General features: G+C 37.2%; 1 protein-coding gene across 5 annotated transcripts in view; it reads left to right on the plus strand.

The window, feature by feature from the left end:
* The window catches only part of Pak5 (p21 (RAC1) activated kinase 5), a 342,537-nt gene that overhangs the window by 188,546 nt on the left and 132,479 nt on the right, over window positions 1-21,512 (plus strand). The gene's annotated exons all lie outside the window — the stretch shown is intronic.

Raw genomic sequence — 21,512 nt, forward strand, 5'->3', positions numbered from 1 at the left:
AAGGCTTGGGTCATTTCTCCCCCGTGCCCCCACCCCCTCCCTTACCACCCACTCCGCCCCCTCCCTTTCCCCCCTACCCCCTCAATACCCAGCAGAAACTATTTTGCCCTTATTTCTAATTTTGTTGTAGAGAGAGTATAAGCCATAATAGGAAGGAACAAGGGTTTTTGCTGGTTGAGATAAGGATAGCTATACAGGGAGTTGACTCACATTAATTTCCTGTGCGTGGGTGTTACCTTCTAGGTTAATTCTTTTTGATCTCACCTTTTCTCTAGTTCCTGGTCCCCTTCTCCTATTGGCCTCAGTTGCTTTTAAGGTATCTGCTTTAGTTTCTCTGCGTTAAGGGCAACAAATGCTAGCTAATTTTTTAGGTGTCTTACCTATCCTCACCCCTCCCTTGTGTGCTCTCGCATGTGCTCAAAGTCCAATCCCATTGTTGTGTTTGCCCTTGATCTAATGTCCACATATGAGGGAGAACATACAATTTTTGGTCTTTTGGGCCAGGCTAACCTCACTCAGAATGATGTTCTCCAACAGAATCTGAAACTTTTTAAGCACTATTGTGATACACAGAAAATTTCTGATTCTGGGGTCAGAAGTGATGGCACAAGCCTGTAATTCCATCAATATGGGAAGCAGAGATTAGAGGATCATGGTTTGAAGTCAGGCAGGAAAGATCTTGAGGCTCTAACTCAGAAAACAAGCTAGGCTTGTGGTGCACACCTGTATCCACAGCTACATGGGAGCAAAAAGACGAAACCCTATCTGGAAAACAAACTAAAGTAAGCAGGGATGGGGACATGATTCAAGTGGTTCAGCACCTGCCCTAACAAGTGTGAGTTCCTGAGTTTAAAAAAAGAAAAGTTTCTGATTCTGGAGCATTTTGAGTTTTGGATTTTTGCACTAGGGATGGTCAATCAGTACAGTCTATGTGAAATTCGAAATACTTCTGGTTCCAAGCATTTTGAGACATTCTAGCTGTATAATATTTTTAAATGTCATTCTGCTTACTATAGCAAAATAGTAGGTGTGGGTATTTCAATAATGGAAAACTGGGTGCTCTTACCCAGGAAAGAGATTCTGGTAAGTTGGCTGGGATGTAGCATGGGAGATGAATAGATTTTAAATATATTTCAGATCTGCTTCTGAGCACAGGTGATGACTAATGTTCTTTATGAATCTCCAAACATTATTCTAATTTCCATTTGTACAGTAGGCTGTCTGTTGGTACAGTAATGCACGATCATCAAACAGTAATTTATTCTTCTGTTCCAAAGTACTGCTCATGTGTGTTTGTTTGGTTTTCTTCTGAAGTTTAGAATGCATTGATCTCAAATGATGAAAAGAATTAAAATTCTGTCCTGAAATTTCATATTCCAGTATCCTTGTAATACTCGGAAATTTGAACCCTCCAGATAAATATGCAACTCCTCTCTTGCTTCCTGCATAGATCCTGACTTCTGGAAGCCTTGTGGTTCAAACCACTGAGAGGTGGCCTGTGTGATAGGAAATAGGAAAATTTTAAGGACTAGTGGCTTGTGTCAATTAAGTGTGAGTTCAAAACTAACACTTTCATAATGAGTTATCCTTAAATGGAAAGTTGAATAAAGATCTAACAAGAAACTTAAAATTGGTGTTTAAAAAAGAGAAGAATATATGGATTTAAGCAGTTTGTCAGAGCAACTAATATATTTAGCAGTGAAGGGTCATATCTGAGAATGTGAAACCTCTGTGAAAGCCCACAGGGGAGGTGAGAGAATGAGAAATATAGGTTAGTACATTTCTTGGCAGGTCAGATCAAGATTGCAAGAAGCCAACAGCCATTGTTGTAGAATTGAGCTCCTGGAAGTCTGTGTTCACAACATTTATTCATGATAACTCAGCTGAATAATGTTTAAATCTTAGGAAAGTACACAGTACTGCTTTCCAACTCTCATAACTCTCTGAAATGATTCTAAATTCAGATGTGGTAGCAATCTTCCTTTACCTCAGATCCCTCTCAGAAGCCTTTAGAATCTAAAACAGCTTGATGCAGCAATTGCATAGTATTGGGTAATTGAAGATGCATGCAATTCTACAAGATATGCCCATGTAAAGCTGTAATGTGAAAGGGGTGGTACACTGAAAGAAAGCAAGCACAGGCAAACATCAGAGAAGTCTGAGATTTCCAAGCAAGACTCCCAGCATCCTTTCTCCATTATAAAGAATGCCCTTTATCTTCAGATTATTAACCATCAAGATACATATATGATACTTTGATTTCAGAAGAACCAAGGTTCGATCTTGCTGAGAGGATTTTATATACCACAGCTAGGAATCTACAAGCAGACATTATGAACAAGTAAAGGGTTCTAAGTCATCAATCAGTACAGTTTCAATGAACAGCAAGGACAAGCTCTAGGGGAGTTTGGATTTTTAATTGCACATTATAAATCACTAGCTAGTACATTTCAACTGCATCTTGGCCAAGAATAAACACCATGGTTCCAAGTGTCCAAAAAGATAAGCACAGAGTTGCCTCAGATCAACTGCAAGTTAACACTACCTCATACACTCAGAGAATTGAGCTATTAGGAGAACATCAGAGAAGAACCAAAGGTGAAGTACCGTGTTCTACAATTTGTCTTGTCATCCACTGGACTTGATATAACTGTGATTATCTGGAGAGATCATTAAAAAGGTATCACAGTTTCTAGAACTGACTGAATTCTTAAACAATCAGCATAAAATAAATCAGAGAGAGTAATGGTGTCTTAGTTTGGTTATCCCAGAAGCAGGTAGAGAAACAAAAATTTGGACGCTGGTATTTATTTGGGAAGTGAAGTCAGAACACCTTTGTAAGTGAGTGAAGATGTGAAACAGAGAAAAGAAGAAAGACTGAAGAGGAGCCTTCTTATTACTGTGGCCAAGAGGAGCACAATAACACTAGGTAATTCTGGGATATAGTCTAGAGGATAATAGAAAATAGTTTGGATTTATCCCAACCAAAGTCAAGGGAATTTGGGATTTTTAATCAGCTTCTCCCATCTACCTTGGCTAATAGCTGCTCCCCTAGGGTAAGTGGAGGGAGTGCTAATTCTCTGGCATTTTCTACCTTACATGTGGACCATGATAACATCACCAGGGAGAGGAAGCTCTCAGGTAATAGTCCCAGATATGTGCCTTTGGAAGCCAACATTAGGTCAGCATGCACAAAAATAATGAATGCCAAAAAGATGTGGATGGAGCACCTCCTGTTTCTGGTACCAGAAATGACAACAACAATTATCATGATCATGATCATATAAATAAATCTATTATTTATTTGAAGAAGTATAATACACTAAATGCATTACATACAAGTCATCATTTGATTCTTATTAATTGAATACTCACTTTGTGCCAAGTCTATAGAGGCTCATAAGGCCGAATGTCTACAGTAGGTCTCTGTGAGTTTCATTGACATTAAGGGTGTATTTATATTGAAATCTGTTCATTGAGTATGTGTGTGAAATGGAAATTTCCAGTTCTTGAATTTCTTAACACTGAGATGAAATTAAGCACCAGCACTCTTCTACAGTTTCCCGAAGCCACTTTCTTTGTTCTCCTGGGAAGATGTTTAAGAGTGGTATTTTCCCAGCCAGCGGATGCAGCAAATGTTAGTATAAGGCTTAATAGGATAACATTAGTATCTCAAGCTTCTTGGAAGCAGAATGGACACTTGGCTATGGAAATAAATGCTGGCAAGACCCATGAATGGAGAACCAGGGCCAAAATGCCCACCTTTGTTGGCTTATAGAATACATAGCATTCATTCTTTATCCCCAAATTTGTTTATCATTCTTTGCTTCCTATTTCTAAAAAAGTGATATTAATTACTTTTTTTAAAGAAGTAAAATAAGCATAAAATAACATAGCCAAAGAAAAATAAAGTACATAATAAAAGCTTATAACAAAGATAAAAATCTAATGAATACTCTCTAGGGGCCTAATAATACATCAGTTAATTAATTTTTTCTTTAGGTAGTTGGGGACCTTTCCATCCCATTTCCCCACCTGCCCTCCAGAGGTAACACTATCTTAAATTTGTGATTTTTGCTCCCTTGCTTAAAAAATGATGGGTGAAATAAGAACACATCCTTATACAGTATGTTACTAGTTTTTGCTTCCTTCTGAACTTTATAATGATGTGATAGTCATGAAGTCTATGGGAAGTTTGCTCATTTAATTCAACATTTGTGTTTCTAAGGATGATCTCTGTTGTGCCATGTAGCTGCAGTTCGTTTTCAAAGCTAAATAATATTACATTGTGAATATATCACAGGTGACTTATCTCTTCTCCAATTTACATTTCTATTGTCATTTTCTGCTATTATTAACATAATACACATATAGATATATATTGTGTTCATTATATATTTATGTATACATATATACATGCATCCATATATACATATCCTGTACCCATGCAAGGACTTTTCAGGAAAATACACAAAAGAGTAGATTATAGTAGGATATAAGATAGAGAAATACAAGGATAGATATGTTCAGAACTGAGAGGTACCCCAGATGCAAGATATGCAGTGCTAAAACCAGGCCAATCTCAAACAATATGGTATAAATGGTTACCTTAAATATGTACATCTTCTACTTTACAGCATAATATTAAACTCTTTCCCACAGATATGTTAGCAATTTACACTTCCAACAAGAAATATATGAGTATTGCCTTTGAACACCATTATCTTTGTGCTTCACGATATCTTAATTTTTGCCAGTCAATTGAGTGTGAAATGGAATCTTACCATAATTTGATTTCCCTGGTTACTAATGAGATTTGGCATCTTTTCATGTTTTGTTCTCCATTTTTGTCTTCTTTTCTGTGAAATGCCTTCTATGTCTTTCATCTTTTTTCTGTGGGTTTTTTATATACATATATTATGCATCTTGTTGGATTATGTTGGTTTTACCATCAATTAGAATTATAACAGTAACACTAGTGACATTTTGGATTGAATAATTCTTGTTATGGGATACCTCCTGTGCATCATAGTATGAATAACAATATCCCTAGTCATTACCCACTAGCTTCAATAACATCCACCAGCTGTGACAATTAAAAATGCTCTAGACATAAAAACATCCCTTCCCAAATGTCTCTCTGGGGAACAAAATTATACCTGGCAAGAACAAGTAACCCAGATGTTAGCATCCTTCTTTTATGGGAGAGAGGATCAAGCATGGAATAAACTCCCTCTCCATTTCTCTCTCTGATGAACCATTCCAAGACATATTTCTCTGTATGGCATATTTAGTGGTTGTCCCATGTCACATACCAGATGCATTTGCTGGCCACTGTCTATATTTCCTCATGATTCATGGGAGTGCAGTGACCAGAACAGTAAGCTATCATATCATCTATTTTGCTTCCCATCCTTTTCTGCCTCCTTTCCTTGTACTTCTCTCCCCATTTTAGGATTACAAAATCCAATTAAAGCATTATTAATTAATGTTTGTCTCAGGGTTTCTTCAGGAAATTGAGCTAATACAAATACTTGTAGAAAAGATATCCTGTGCACAGGATTTCTGAATTGGGATATGGACCTATCAGAAAGCACTATGAATCACATTTTTTTGGTGGTAAGTTGGAATGGAAATAAATCTTGGTCTGTAGCAGTATCAGTTAAGCATTAACCTGTAGAAAATTGGAATAAGGCTTATGAGGAAGGCCAAGCTTTGGAAGATCTAGTAGTCTCAACACACAATGCATATTAGAGCAATGATAATTATGTACCTTATCAGGTAGGAGAGCTACTTTTGACCTGCAAAAAGAAAATGTTAAGCTGCCAGGTTAATTGCCACCTGAAGTCATGCTCTGAAAGGCAGAGGACATCTGTCACAAATTTAAAGGAGACTTACTAGTGGTAATTAGTGTAGACCATGATGAAATTCAAGCCTCAGATCTGACTATAAGATTGGCAGAACTGTAAAGAAAATAAGAGACATGCTTTGTAAGCTTTTCTATTTCAAACTCAAGACTACGATCAGGATGTAGAGACCAAGGATGAATTCATTTGGGTGGAAGACCTTTAGGTCCTTGAAGACCTAAATTCCCCTAACCCATCCCAGAAGCCAGGAAGAATCTCTCTCTCTTGACAGAGGTCATTCTTCCTTGGCCAATGGTTGTACAAGAATCTCCCTTGAAGATACTTTGAGAAGGTTGCAAATGCTGTTGTCTGTGCCATTGATGTTTGAAGAACCTATCAAGGAGTTTAGCTTCCTGATCATATTGGAATGATAGGACAAAGTATAACAGAATCTAAGTAGCAGCAATTACTGTTAGAGGCAAGGTAGACTGACTTACTCTTATGGGTAACAAAGCAAAACACTAGTCAGGGAGTCTTAAGCTGTAGGAATCTGACAAAGTCTAAGAGGTCTTGGAAATATTATTGAACATTGAATAACTGATTGAGATACCACACAATTTGGATAATTAGGGTGGGGCAATCAAGAGCTTATAACCATGGAATAGCATGGTTTCTTTCCATGTTTCCACATTTAAGCCAGTTTACAGATTACAAAAGAATTATAACAAGATTCAATCTTGTCAATAAAGTTGAGTTTATGTTTATGTTCATCTTTATTTCATTTGTGTTTACATTTACACAGTTATTTTATATTACCTGCTATTTATAACACATGAAGTAAAGTAGGTACAGAAAACCCAATTTTTGTTATTTTGTTACATATTGCTCTTAGTAGTGTTTGCCTTATACTACAGGTATTATTTGATTATTGATGTTAATATGTGACAATTCTCAGGGCCCAAATTGGGGATATTTTACTACACAGGGCACTTCTTTACTTCCTCTAAGAGTCAGGGCCTACACTAGCCCTCTTCTAGGATTTCATTCAGGCTTAGCTACCCAGTCTTCTATTGCCTTGCAAAAGGATATATGCTTGGTCTCCACTGAAGTGCTATTGCCTTGTTTCCTCAGGGCCACCTTGCTTTCTTTCATAAGGTTAGTCCCTTTGTAGGTTATTAGTTTCATTTCTCTGTCAGTTTTTTTGAGGGGGCTCCAAAGTTATATTTGCTAAGTCATGAGCCTAGCAAAAATATCATTTTTTTAAAAATGTAACCATTTGAATTTTAGCATAACTGTCCTTTACATTATGTAGACAGAATATTACCCAAAAACAAAATAACTTTGGCTACCTGGTAATAACTTTGTCGACATGAAAATGACTAAAAGCAATTAGCAACTGCCTACTACAACAATCATAATGGAATTGAGTTTAGTCCAGGAAGCCCTTAATTGAATGGATCATAGAGGTGGTTTTCTCATCCCTTGTTAAACGTCTTGCTCACACAGTTAGCAGATGCTACTCAGAAGCCTGGAGCTGTGGATGTATATCCTGAATAAAGTTGCTCTAGCAGAAGCCAGCTTTACTGGCTGCCCCTCACCATAGTCCTTCTTAGTCATTTAACAAACACATTCAGGTTCTCCCTCATATGCGGACATTAGATCAAGGGCAAACACAACAAGGGGATTGGACTTTGAGCACATGATAAAGCAAGAGCACACAAGGGAGGGGTGAGGATAGGTAAGACACCTAAAAAACTAGCTAGCATTTGTTGCCCTTAACGCAGAGAAACTAAAGCAGATACCTTAAAAGCAACTGAGGCCAATAGGAGAAGGGGACCAGGAACTAGAGAAAAGGTTAGATCAAAAAGAATTAACCTAGAAGGTAACACACACGCACAGGAAATCAATGTGAGTCAATGCCCTGTATAGCTATCCTTATCTCAACCAGCAAAAACCCTTGTTCCTTCCTATTATTGTTTATACTCTCTCTTCAACAAAATTAGAAATAAGGGCAAAATAGTTTCTGCTGGGTATTGAGGGGGTGGGGGGAGAGGGAGGGGGCGGAGTGGGTGGTAAGGGAGGGGGTGGGGGCAGGGGGGAGAAATGACCCAAGCATTGTATGCACATATGAATAGTAAAACAATAAAAATTTTAAAAAAATATATTCAGCATATACCAAACTGCCCCTCGTATTTCAGGCATTTCTTAGAAACAATCTTGTACATACTGCTTTTTGGAAAGAGTTCTACATATTTCAGAGTTTGACATATATGAACACAATTTTTTAATTGTAATGAGAGCATTCTAAAATCCTTGTATCCAAATTGAGAGAAATGGGAATGAACTTGACTGACAGGGCAGAAAGTAGAACTAGGTTCTCTCTTGTCTACAGGGACAAGGCAGCATAAGAAACAATAGGCGGGTGGGAACGTTGCAACCAAAAGAATGTGTGCCTGTCCAAATGCAGGAGCTCCTACCTAACTCCAATCTGTTATTACTCTATGGAGGTAAGCACTCAGGTGTACCAGATGTTCCAGTTTCTTAGAGAAGTTTGAAAGGTAAAATTTTCTAGTATGAAATTTCCTAATTTTTAAGTGTTGGCTTATTACAAATATGAAAATAACAGTTAACTTGATTTTGTAGGTAAACAAAAGATTTTTGTAGGCAACTTATGGGCTGAATCTAGGCTACAGATTAGCTTAAATTTATTCGGTTGAGTTTAAAAAGCAAATCCTATCTATATGCCTGCCATTCTGATTATTTAGTGTCAAGGAAAATTAAGTTTATGTTATATATGTTTGCTTTTGATCACTTGATTTTTTTTCCCTTGGGATTTTTCCCTTGTAAAAAACTTAAAAGGTTAGTGAATATTATAAAACTACACACATGTTTACACCATGGCCCAGCAATCGTTTTCCAAGGTGCATTATCTAATGAAAATTAGTATGTAATGGATTCACCCTTAATAATCTAAAACTAGATACAAAACAGAAGGTCAACAACAGAAGAATAACAGAGCTTGGTTTATTCATCCAATCGAATGTTATGCAATAGCAAAAAAAATGCACTATTAATGTACACAGCAATGTGGATGAATCTCATAGACATTATGCTGAGCAAAAGAAGCCAGACACAAAAAAAAGTCTGTATGATTTCATTTATATAGAATTCAAAAACAGCGAAAGTTAATCTTTAGTGGTAGAACTCAATGAATCCGAAAAGTTAGTTTGGAACTGATTTAACCTTCTGGTGTTTCAGCTCAGGGATGACTGCTTATTAATTCATAGGAAATTCTCAAATATTCCAGTTTGCCACAGGAAAACTTAAGTCTTTCCATCCTTGTCTACCCAAGGTGTGTCCATCATAGCTGCAGGTGTGTACAGGCAAAAGCATTCTGATTCCTCATGTGATGTGAAATTCCACTTTTATCCAAGTCTTCCAGGTCTCCCTCCTTTGAAATACAAGTTCCTGTAGCCATCATAGAAATTTAACATTACTGTGAAACCTACCAACCTTGAGAGTGGGGTTCTTCATGATACATTACTTCTATGTATACACATCTCTTATCTTCCCCACAGCATCATACTCTGCACATTTTAAAAAGTATATAGCAGAGTAGCCCATCTCCTTTTACTCACAATGTTAATATTTCCTTAGTTTCAAAAGTTATAGCTTAGGAGAAGAAAATATGCACTCAAGGCTGTTTCTCTACTACTAAATATCTGTTTCTGTACAGATTGTTTTTTAATGCCTCAGGAAGGGGTAATTGCAAGCTGAACAGAAAGTAGTTGGAAAACACCTAAAATAATTCCTAGAATATTTCATTTGACATCAGCTCTCTAGGGCAGAAAGTAAATCAAGGAGAGTCTGCAGTATAAACCAAAGGAGTAACTGAAGCAGAAGAATATGCTGAGCCCTTGGGCTAGGAAGGGCTTCTGATGATACAATCAAGACTGTATTCCATACACATGTGTAAGTAGTAGCTGCTTAATGCAGTTGCTAAAAGCATGAAATTTAGCCACTCAAAATCTGATTGGAGTTCAGGGGATGCAGAAAGGGTCTGGTGCTGTCACAGCTTGCATCCAATGCACTTACCAGCATTCCCAAAGGATTTATTCCAAATGCAAAGCTTCAGCTGTGTCTCCACATGACTAAAACATTAACACTCAGAACATAAAGCACAGAATCAACTCAGAATCTCTATAAAGCACTTGTTTATTCATCATGTAGGAAAGATAGGAAGAATTGGAAAATGTTGCTTTCCATCAATTTCCAATTATGTTTCTTTATTCTACAAAAGTAGAATGAAACCTATGATAAGCTTCACAGAAAATTTGGTGTTTTATTCCATAAAATTTTCATTTGGCAAAGTCAGACACCTGACATAAGAATCAGACAACCTCAGTCATTTTAGCATCATCACTTACAGATTGCAATGCAGCCTTGAGCTCACTTCTTAACCCCTCTGAGCTCTGAGTACAGCAGAATGAAATCACCTGTTCCACAGTTTGGGATGGATGGAAGGTGCTCTGTGAAACTGCAAACTGTTAATGAATGGAAGTTATGATCATTATCCCTTGTGTGATTTAGAGAGTATAACAAATGTCATAGCGTGAAGATTCCTTAAATCAAGTGCTTTTTCATTCTTATAGCTGTTTGGGTTTTTACTGGAAATGTAAATGGATTACATTAGGTGTGCAAGGATAACAAATGAGAATTCATCTTAATAAGGGGAAAAAGAGATATATAGTTACAATATAAAGCACTGGGTTTTATTCTAGCCTCTCTTGGCTGCTACCAAACAGTGTAACCCACAAAGCTGTTGTTCTTTTTATTTCTAAAATAGAAATATCAGTATCTAAAACCCTGATCAATTTAAGAAAAGAGTTGTAAACATCAAAGGAAATCATATGTGTAAAAAGGCTTGAAAAATGCAAGCAACGTTAAAGCATATGTAGCTGAGGGTTTATATCACATTTTCTTCTTCTCAGAAAGGATTGAAGATTCTTGATTAGCCATCTACACCAGTTGCCACACTCTATTTTTTTTCTACTTTTATGTTCTGAGGACAACAATCTAAAAGGTAGGAATAAAACAGTGAACCAAACCCTGTCTTTACCCTATGTGTTTGTATCATAATAGCAGAGAACTTCCCTTAAAATCTGCATCTTTCCCCAAAGAAATTTCAGATGGCAAGAAGTCTTTAGGTGCAGGGGAATGCTACTAAAAAATCAGAAAACAGGATGGTTTATTTCATTTTCTCTTAGAATAATAAGGACCTCCAGCAATAGAGTTAACTGATCTCCTATTCCAGAATTTGAATCCTAATCCATTCATACATTCTACAAACAGTTATTCAGAGCCCTTAGGCTATGTGCTGTGGCACTGTGCTATGTGCTGGGGATATTATAATGAGAAACAAGGAGGGGGCTCCCTCCCTCTGAGGAGACATTAATCTAGTAATATTTGGTCTTATAAGATCATTCATTTATCCCATGTAAGGAAAAAAACGAATACTAAAAAATCGTAAAGGTTCTTCAAGCACTTCTTTGTATATTCTCTTTATACACAGAGAGCTAATAAGAGGAAAGTAGTTATTTGCTTTTCTCTGTAATACAATTTCCTTGCTCTGATTATTACTGTGTGGGCCCAAGTCTTTGCTTCTACAAATTTAATAGATGCCTGTGGCAGTTGGGAATCATCAGGAAACAGAAAAGGAAACTTTCTCCCACACATCTGTTTCAGAGACCAGTAGACAATTTGTCATGCCATGGGAGGTCTCATTTGGAATATGGGAGATGACAACCCAAATGTTACTCAGTCCACAAAAATGCTTCTGCCTCAGACAAGGTAGTGTATCTACAGTATTATAATATAGTGTTTATGTTGCTGTATAAAACAAAAATATGGATATGTTCTTCCAGGTTCTCAAACTAGAGCACAAAGAAGACACAAAATCACAGATTGCTATCCCACACCCATATGTTGTGATTCTGAAATAATTTTCATTTCTAACAGTCCCTGGTGATGCCTATGCTGACAGTCCAGAAACTACATGTTGAGAACCACTGTGTTATTCTAGAAATATGCAACTATAATATGAATATAAAATTGTTGATCTATAGATATGTCAATTGCAATATATGTAAAAGAGGCCATGTGTTCATGTGACTGTGGCCAGGTTACCCAATACTGTAGTCACTAGCTACATGTGACTATTGAGCTCTTGAAATGGCTCGTGCCACATGTCAAAGTAGAAATATTTTGAATATTTTGTGCTAAACATATCGTTAAAATTGATTTCATCTAATCTTTTTTTGTTTTTGATGTGACTACTATGAGATTTAAAATTAGCATATGTATCTCACATTAAATGTCTCCTAGACAACATGGCCTGTGGAGCTTTTCCAATTGTGCATACTGAGGATTTTGTTTTGTTTCGTAGTATTTAGAATTTTTTTAATTTAAGAAGCTATGCTGTCTTTGTAAATAAGTGATGTGCTTCTCAGAAATATCCTTTTTATTCAGTTTGTTTTGAATAATACTTCACAAGATAATGTTCAATGAAAGATTTATTTAATAAATGCCTAGTTCCACACTTTAATTAATTTAGCTGTTGAATCTGTTTTCCAGACTTTTCTTTAGTTATTTCAAGTTACTGAGAAATTATCTCCTTTAGAAGCAAAGGCCAATGCTATTCTCTTCCTCAAGTCCATTTGGGCCCCAGTTACAATAGATATAAATCAATTCCCAATGGGTTGTAATCTTAGCATAGGAGAATATATTTGCTAACTTGGCAGAAGCAGAGACTTTTTAAACATGATGTAGAAAGTAAAAAACAATGGAATATCTAAATTATAAAGTAGCATGTGTTCAGCAAACATGTCACTGAATATGAAAAGGAAAACCATAAAGTGGGTGAAAACATTTTAATAGATATATTCAGTAGAGGACTTTTATCCAGAATTCATAAAATTTCCATCAAATGAATAAGAAAGAGGACCTAATGAAAAAATAAGCAAGGGACTTGAACAGGTATTTCACAAAAAAGGATGTCCAAATGACCAATGCATGTGAAAGATGCTCAAACTCCATGATTTAGGAAATGCAAAGTAAAACACAACGAGATGCCACTACACTCCTACCTGAGAGACTAGAACGAAAAGATTGACAGTAGCAAGTATGGATGACAATGTAGAACATCTCACAAACTGCTAGTAGGAGTGTAAATTGTATAGCCACTTTGGAAAACTGATCAGAACTCTAGTAAAACAAAAAACGTATATACCTTTTGACTTAGCAATTCTCCTGCTAGTCATGTACATACCCAACACTAATGTGTCATGTGCGTATTCATCAAATGACCTGTACTAGAATGTTCAAGACAGCTTTATTTTTACTAGCCCAAACTAGAAACACCCCAAGTGTCTGTCAACAATAACATATATTTATAAATGGTAGTGTGATAATACCATAGAAAACTGGACTGCAATGAGAAAGAATATTACATACAAAATTAATAAATCTCTTAAAGATAAAAGGTTGAATCAAAGATTCTTGACCTAAAGTAATATGTGTTGTAGGATTCCATTCATATCAAGTTCAAAATCAAGCAGGACAATTTCTGGTGGGAGAAGTCAGGATGATGGTTTGTCTTTGGTAGGGTTGGGGACTTGGGAAAGTTTGAGGGAAGCTTGCAGCACTCCTTGATCTGCTCTAAGATTTCAGGAATGAGTTACCTTTGTGAAGATTCCTTGTGCTATTCCTTTTTCTATGTGTTTTTCCTACCTAAATAAAATGTTTATTTAACAAACATAAGAGGAAATAGAAAGCCAAACTCCTATGTAACTGCCAAAAAAAATACACACACACACGCGCACGCGCTCGCACACTATACACAGATCTAGCTAAATTTCATAACTTAAAGCTATAGGTTGCAATTAAGTTGTTTGATGTAGCAAGATTTTTGGACCTATCAGTCCAATTTATTTCACTAAACATTTATCATTGAAAATAAAATATGGTAAGATAACCACTGAATTATTTAATCTTAATGTTTAAGTAGCACATTACAATTATTAGAGATTCTATGTGATTATTCTGTCCCCCCAAAAAACTAAAAAAAGAAAGACCTTTATGATAGACACATTTTATAGACCATTGGATATAAATAGTCCTATATAATTCCAAAAGTTTGCAGCAAACAAAAATTTATGTACCTGACATCTAGCTATTTGTATTAGAAAAATGAAAAACTGGGTAGAGATTTTATTTTAGAAAATATAATCTGTTCATTGCACCATATTCAAAAGCCTTCATGAGTGCATGGTTGTTTTCTTCACTAGTAGGAAGTTGGTTCTAATGCATAGCTTTACAAAGTACTAATGAGCTTTATTAAGTGACTCAAAACTCATTTTCCCAAATGCATTTTTGCTCTTAGCATATAAGCATATGATTACAATGTAGTAACACGTAATATCTATGCATGGCTACTTTGAGATGCTACATTACTGACAAGTTTCCTCTAATTTAATATGTGACTTAGCTATTTGAGTTAGAAATGATGGTAATTACTGCTCTTTGCCTTTATTAATATTGCACATGATGGGAAGAGTCACTATGTGTGTGTGTGTGAGAGAGAGAGAGAGAGAGAGAGAGAGAGAGACTGAGAGAAAGATTAATATAGAGGACTAAAAGAGATGGAGAGAGAAAGAAAGGAGGTAGAGAGGAAGAGGGACAGCAGCTTAAACTGTAACCAATTAAACTTTCTTCATTGATTTCTTTCATTTGAGGAAATAAAGAATAAAATAATTTTCTCCTTGCTGTACTGTGTTTGAAAGCATTGCCTTAAATGAGGATCATATCTCACTCTTGGTTCTTAAGAATTATATCAGATTTATAAAGAGTATGCCTTTTAACCCTTCTCTGAAAAAGGAATATTAATTACTGTCACAAGTGGTCAATTACATTCTGTCATCATAACTGACATGGAAACCATGGGACCCAGAAAATTTGCCACCTTCTTTTATTTAATGTTAATTCACCCAAGTTTCAAAGCACATAGAAAAAGGTAGAAATATGTTGCAATACTGACCCATGGTATTGACATGAATTTAAACACGATGCTGCATAAGGTGAGTTTAGCACTCTTGGATGGAAAGACTAGCAACTTCATTTCAAGACAAGATACAGTTAAGATTTGTGGTTACCTGTCAAGTCTTTTGGAAACAAGACTTTGTTTTTAAAATTAAAACAATTTGTAAAGATAAAAATGTCTTAAAGTACAGACAGCATGTTGTTACTCTCTAGAAGAAAGAAGTATTGTTCTGTGATGAAATAATGAGGTATATTTTATAAAGAATATTATAGGGCCTGTTATTGACATATGCTTTTGGTTTTATTTTTCTTTTTCCTTATCAATAGTAGAAATAAGTTTTATGATTTAATTTGTTAATCTGAATGATTAAAGTTTGGTATTTCTATAACAACAGTGACCAGAAATCTTTGATGTCTTCATAGATTGTCCAGAGCAAGGAAAGGAAATCCGATACAAAAGAGGCTCTTAGGGATGGTTGGAGAGAAATAAGGTTGTTTCTCATTTACATCCTACCAAGTTCAAGCTACTGAACCAACTTGATTCAGACTATATGGTGCCTGAAAAGAATTTTCAAATGTCTTTTTCTTTCTATGGACTTTATGATTTTGGAGACAGGTGCCTAAGGTCTTTGGATGACTTTTAACTTGAAGAATATAATTTCTTATTTACTTTACTCTTCCATTCCTCACCCTCTCCCACCACCATCCTGAGTGTTCTCAGTAATCAAGTGTATCTATCTTTTTTATTATTATTGTTTTACTGGGTGTACATTGTGACATTTACAAAAATTCTTACAAAATATCATAGTTGAATTCACCCCCTCCAACATTCTCCTACATCCCCTCCACTCCCATTCCTGGAGTAGTTTCAAACAGGTCTCATTTTTCCATTAACATACATGTGTATACAATATTTGCACCATGTTCACCTTACCCTGCTACACCCTCTCCCCACATCTTTTGATACAGATGTTATCTAACTCTTGTGACTCTATGAGTTCTTCTTGATAATGCAGGGCAAAGATCCCTGCATTTGAAACACCTACAAGTGTGTCTCTTCTTAGACATGTCTGAGAATTAGTTTCTCAGAACTAGTAGACAGATGCAAGACATACAGATTTTTTTTTTGCTCTTATCTTTTTCTGGCTGTTCAGCCTATATATTGGGGGTAGTCAGAAGAGCCAAGGAATACTTCTGGGAGTGTGTCTCAGACAACGCTAAGCAAGAGTTAATGGATAAGTACTGCAGCTTCCTAGCTCCAGGGAGCGATAAGTAGGGGATAGCTGTGGTAGACACCCATGATTTCTAGAGGTCCATAGCAGGATTGAGACCCAGTCACAACAGTAACTTGCCTTGAATTGACAGACTTCCTACAATGATTATATAAGTAAACTACTTTCCCTATCATATCTTATAATCTGCCTTCTGGGGGTACCCAACCTAAGACAACATGATAGCTTTCAAAAATGGCAGGATACATCATTCCAATGTTGTAACTTATCAGAAAGTAATTCTCTCTGGGAATTAGAAGTCCATAGTATTGGTTGACAGCAGCTACCATAAACCCCCAGGTAGGCAGCTACATATATTGTTTCATCTTTACTCTTCTTCCCCATGAGGCTGGCTGCCGTCTTGACTCTCCACCCCCACTCATGACCATGGTTCTCCTTTGTCTTTCTTTCTAGAGGCAGAGCTCCTAAAATTTTTCTATTGGCTCATCTGAGTCAGTTCCTATAATATAATACTAATGCACAAAAAGGACTGGTTTTTGATAATAGGATAGCATATATTTATCCTGTTATCCTCAAAGAAGAATTGACTTTCATGTGAAAGCCTCTGGATATAAATCTTCCTATATACTCTTACTACACACAGGCCAGTTTGGCAATCATGTTGCCATAGGATGGCCCAGAAGTTCAGGTATGTTCTAGTTATCTCTATACATGACTATAAATGTGCACAGATATATGTTTATACGTGCACTCAACAGAGACACCCAAGAGCAATTTGACTATTAAACTATTCTTCTCGCTCTAAATTCCAAGGTACTTCAAACCCCAAGTAACAATTATGGAATATAATGGAATTTTAAAAATCTGCTTTGGATAAAGATTTAGAATCTTAAAAACCCATTTATCTAGGTCAAGTTACCAAAATAGCTTTCTTCAAGCCAGATTTCAGGATGTTGTTTGCTTACCAGAAGTTGCATTGCTAGGTTTCAAATCATTAAACACTTGAAGCATAAAAGCTAGGGAAGTGAGTAATTATTGGTTTAAGGAACTCAAGAGAGACTTAGACTGTCAGTTGTACACACAATGGAAGAAGAGGGGTAAAAGAGGAGAAATAATTAAAAGTGTTTGAAATCATCAAGTGTCCGTCTGCTATTGAACTTCACTGTGACAGTAAATGCAGGTAATTGGTATTTGGTTGAGTAGATAATTAGGCTGGGCACAGAATGAAAGGAAGCCAAAAACTGTCGCATTTATCCTGAGTCTCTTTCTGAAGAGGAGTTTGAGGACTGGGATGTAGCAGACAGAACCTCCCAGGGCTTCTGGAGAAGGGAGGGCACTTGCAGAGCAGCGACACCTCCTGACTCAGAAAACAAATGTAGCAGTACCTGAGGAGAGAAATACTCAACTACAGACCATAGTTATAAGAAACAAAGGCAATGAGGGCTGGGGCTTCTTTAGGAACATCTTGAAATACATTTTCTTTGGCATAAATGAAGTTGTTAGTCTGAGGGAACTGTTTTCTAATGATTCAAAATGCACACTTATTTAAAAGGATGTGACTGGGTATTAATGTTACTGTACCTATAGACTCTGTGTCTATTGATGCAACTATACCTTATACTCAATTGAAATTCTTAATATTTAGCAATCTGGTAATCATCCAGAAAAGTGTGAGTCAAAATTCATATAGCACTTATTTTTTCAGGTCACTTTCTAAACTCTTTTCATACAGTAATATGTTTAACAAGAACCATGGGTTACTAAAGGGAAACTGAGGCTCCAAGTAGAAATGAGAAGGTGCCACTGACTCTGTCCTTATCCTGTGCTTGTACTCTGTGAGCTTCCACATCTCCATGCACCCGATGCACTGGGAGGAACTACCAACATTTCCCACTTTCTATCTGCACTGGCTTTGTCTGGAGAATAAGAGGAAAAATCCACTACTGAGTAAATAAGGATGAATCAGTTGCAAATAAGAAGCTCTAAGCAGAAGCACTCCATGCCCACACATAAGCAGCCAACAGGAGAATCATGCATGAACTGAGTCAGGGTTACTTATCAAGCAAGCAGACACTTAGGTATTTTTTCCTTGTTCCTAACTGCCTTGGAATAGTCTCAAAGCCCCTGTAAGGAAAGCTGTTTAAAGTTAAAAGGAATGCTCTGTCATCTCCTAAATGATGCAAAGTGCACAAGGAGGAATGTAGAACTTATTTGCAGCAAGACATTTTCCTTTGGCTTCTCCTGGGGCCTTCAGAAGAAATCTATTTTGGATGTAGGAAGAAAGTGTAGTCTGCCTTCTTCCTCACTCTGCATCTTCATCCCATGCCTGTCTTCTTTGTTTCAACCATGACCATTCCAACCAGTTTTAGTCACTTCTATCTCCCCAAAATGTGCTGGCCACTCTCTCACCTTGGTATCTGTGTAATTATTCAGAACACCCTCATCCCAACACCACCACCCCCCACAAAAGCATCCTTAGCCCACACTTACCTGAGCTCTTCAGTTTCAGCTCAGAGCCTTCCTTGACCCAGCCCTCAAGTCTGGAATGGATGATTGCTCATATAAGCATCCCCACACCTACTTCTCTGGGCTTCTTTCCATCCAAGCACTTGCAATGCCCCAGTGGAATTGTTTCCCTGGCTATTCATGGAGACAAAGTCATCAATATATCCTCAGTGGTGGGCACATGGTAGATATAGGACAAAAGTCAATTGCATGGATAGGTTAACCCACCTAAGAGCCCCCAGAAAGATTTGTGCATATCTGGAACCACAATGTTCAGCATTTAAAATTACTCAACACAGATTTATATGTGTAGCCCCATGCTTTTGGAAAACATGAAAACCTCACCTGGGTGATCCAGAGTAGCCTCTGTATGATGTGAATCATGTAAAATAATGTTTTCAGTATGCAATGAAAAGTGTGGTAAATTTTTAAAGTACAAGGAACTTTGTTTGGAAGGGAGAAATACTTTACAAGTGAAAAAGAAAATGATAAACTACAGGTAAAAGTAGCATTTAATGATATCCAACAGGAATGATGTGACCCAAGCGACCTAAAAATGAGAATCCCGACACTACACTTAAAAAGAAAACTATGCACACTACAATCTATGCAGGAGTTACTTTCTGGGCTCCTTCCTTTCTATTTGCTTCTAGCTGCTGATATGTGCAGCCTGTGGCTGATCCTGAGCAAAGCTGTAAACCTCAGGACAAAAGAGACTGGACGTTTAATGGATTAACACCCTCCCCGCCCAAGAGTACCTCTCTATCAATTGATCTCAAGAGGGGGAAACTCCTTAGTTTTTAGGTGAGATGATTCGGAGGCATTTGCTTTCCAGATTTAGGCTCAGAGTTCCCCAGTAGAATTGAGCCTTAGTCACACATTGTTGAAATGTGCTAACCTGCTCACCTTAATTAGCTGCCTTCCCTTACATACCTTTTGTCCCTACATCCCAAATGAATGACTCTGTATTTCCCTAATAACCTCCTTGAACTCATTCCTTGCCTCGGGATCTGTATCAGGGACACCTCAGACTTCAAGTATATATTATCCAGGTACAGGTAAAAAAGAGAGTCTGCTCCAGCTGATTCAAATGAAGATACCACATCGCAAGTGACACAGACAGAGCTAAGAAAATGTGCTCCCTTGCATTGTTGTTAAGGTGATGCTGAGGGCCTCAGGGATTATCAGTAGCAGGGAGCCCTTACTTTTCCTATGTCTATGATGACAAATGATGCAAGAGTTCTTTAAGGAACTGTAATCATCGAGAAATGTAGCCACTTCCAGAGATAAAGTGCCAAATCAAAAAAGGCAGATGAAGCCAGGTGTGGTAGTACAAGCCTGTAATTCAAGCTACCAGGGAGGCAGAGGCAGGAGAATAGTAAGCTAAAGTCAGCCTACACCAAGTTAGCGAAACTCTATCTCAGAAACAAAATACAAAGGGGTGTGTGTGTGTGTGTGTGTGTGTGTGTGTGTGTGTGTGTGTGTGTGTGCATGTGTGTGTAGAGGTATGGCTCAAGTAGTAGAGAACTTGCCTCACATGTGCAAGAAACTGGATTCAATATCCAGTCACACACACACACACACACACACACAAATCCAGGAAAGAAAAGGAAAGCAATCACCTTGGCCCACATTTCCTGCCCTCACATCACCTGCCAATGCCTCCCACTGGCCAAACCCACCTAGACACAAATCACCAAGGAAGTCAGCATCAAGTCCACTGCACAAATCTACCTCCAAGGCACAGAGATAGGCAAATATTGGGTTTGGCAAAACACACATAGGATAAACACTCCACATGACTTTCCTGTTTATCCCATTAAAGTCTTGGCTCCTGCTGATAGATGTCTGATTCTTGATTCTATTATTGAAATATTTGAAGATCCTTTTTTTACTACTGTAGAAATGATTACAAAGTTAAGGCATTAAGGCCCATTAGGGGGAAAAAATTCAAGATTCATTTAGCTCAAAGATAAGCAATCTGAAGGGTCAACTAATATTTTTCGTTGCATGTAGCAACCACGGCTAATCAAGAAGATGGGCTCCAACATAATAGATTTGTTATCAAACGCTTCAAGGCCAGGGATGGAAACAATGCGGCAGAGTGGGGCTGCCTTTACAAACATGAACAACATATTAAGCAGATAAATAGTAGTAATAGCAGAAACAGTAATATCAGCTGACATTTACTGACCACTTGCTGTGTACGAGATATTATACAAAAGCAACATGAGTATTACCTCTTGAAATCTCAAAACTGCCCATTAACATATATACCGTTTTTCCCCACCCTTGTATTAGTTTGCTCAGGCTGCCATAAAAAAGTATCACAGACTGGATGGTTTAAACAACAGAAATTTATTGTTTCGAAGCTCTGGAGCTAATTCCAAGATCATGGTATCAACAGGGTTGGTTCCTTCTGAGAGCTGTGAGGAAAAACTGTTCCATGCCTTTCTCCCAACTTCTAGTGGTTTGCTAGGTATATTTGGCATACCTTGACTTGTGGATATCACATAGAGTTTCTCTCTCTCTCTCTCTCTGTCTCTGTCTCTCTCTCTCTCATCTATTTCCCTCCTTCCCTTCCTCCCTCTCTCTCTTTCCCCAAATTTCCCCTGTCTATAAAGACAGCACTGGATGAAGGCCACCCTAAATACTTCATCTTAAGTAATTATATTTATAATGATTTTGTTTCCAAATAAGGTCTCATTCCCAAACACTGGGAGTTAGGATTTCAAAATATAAATTTTGAGAGGACACAATCCACCCAGAACACCACTGTCAGATGAGAAACCTAAGCAATGTTAGGTTTGCTCATCTAGAAAATGCATAAAAG

This window comes from Castor canadensis, chromosome 5, assembly GCF_047511655.1.
Source record: "Castor canadensis chromosome 5, mCasCan1.hap1v2, whole genome shotgun sequence".
In the NCBI taxonomy this organism is placed as follows: domain Eukaryota; kingdom Metazoa; phylum Chordata; class Mammalia; order Rodentia; family Castoridae; genus Castor; species Castor canadensis.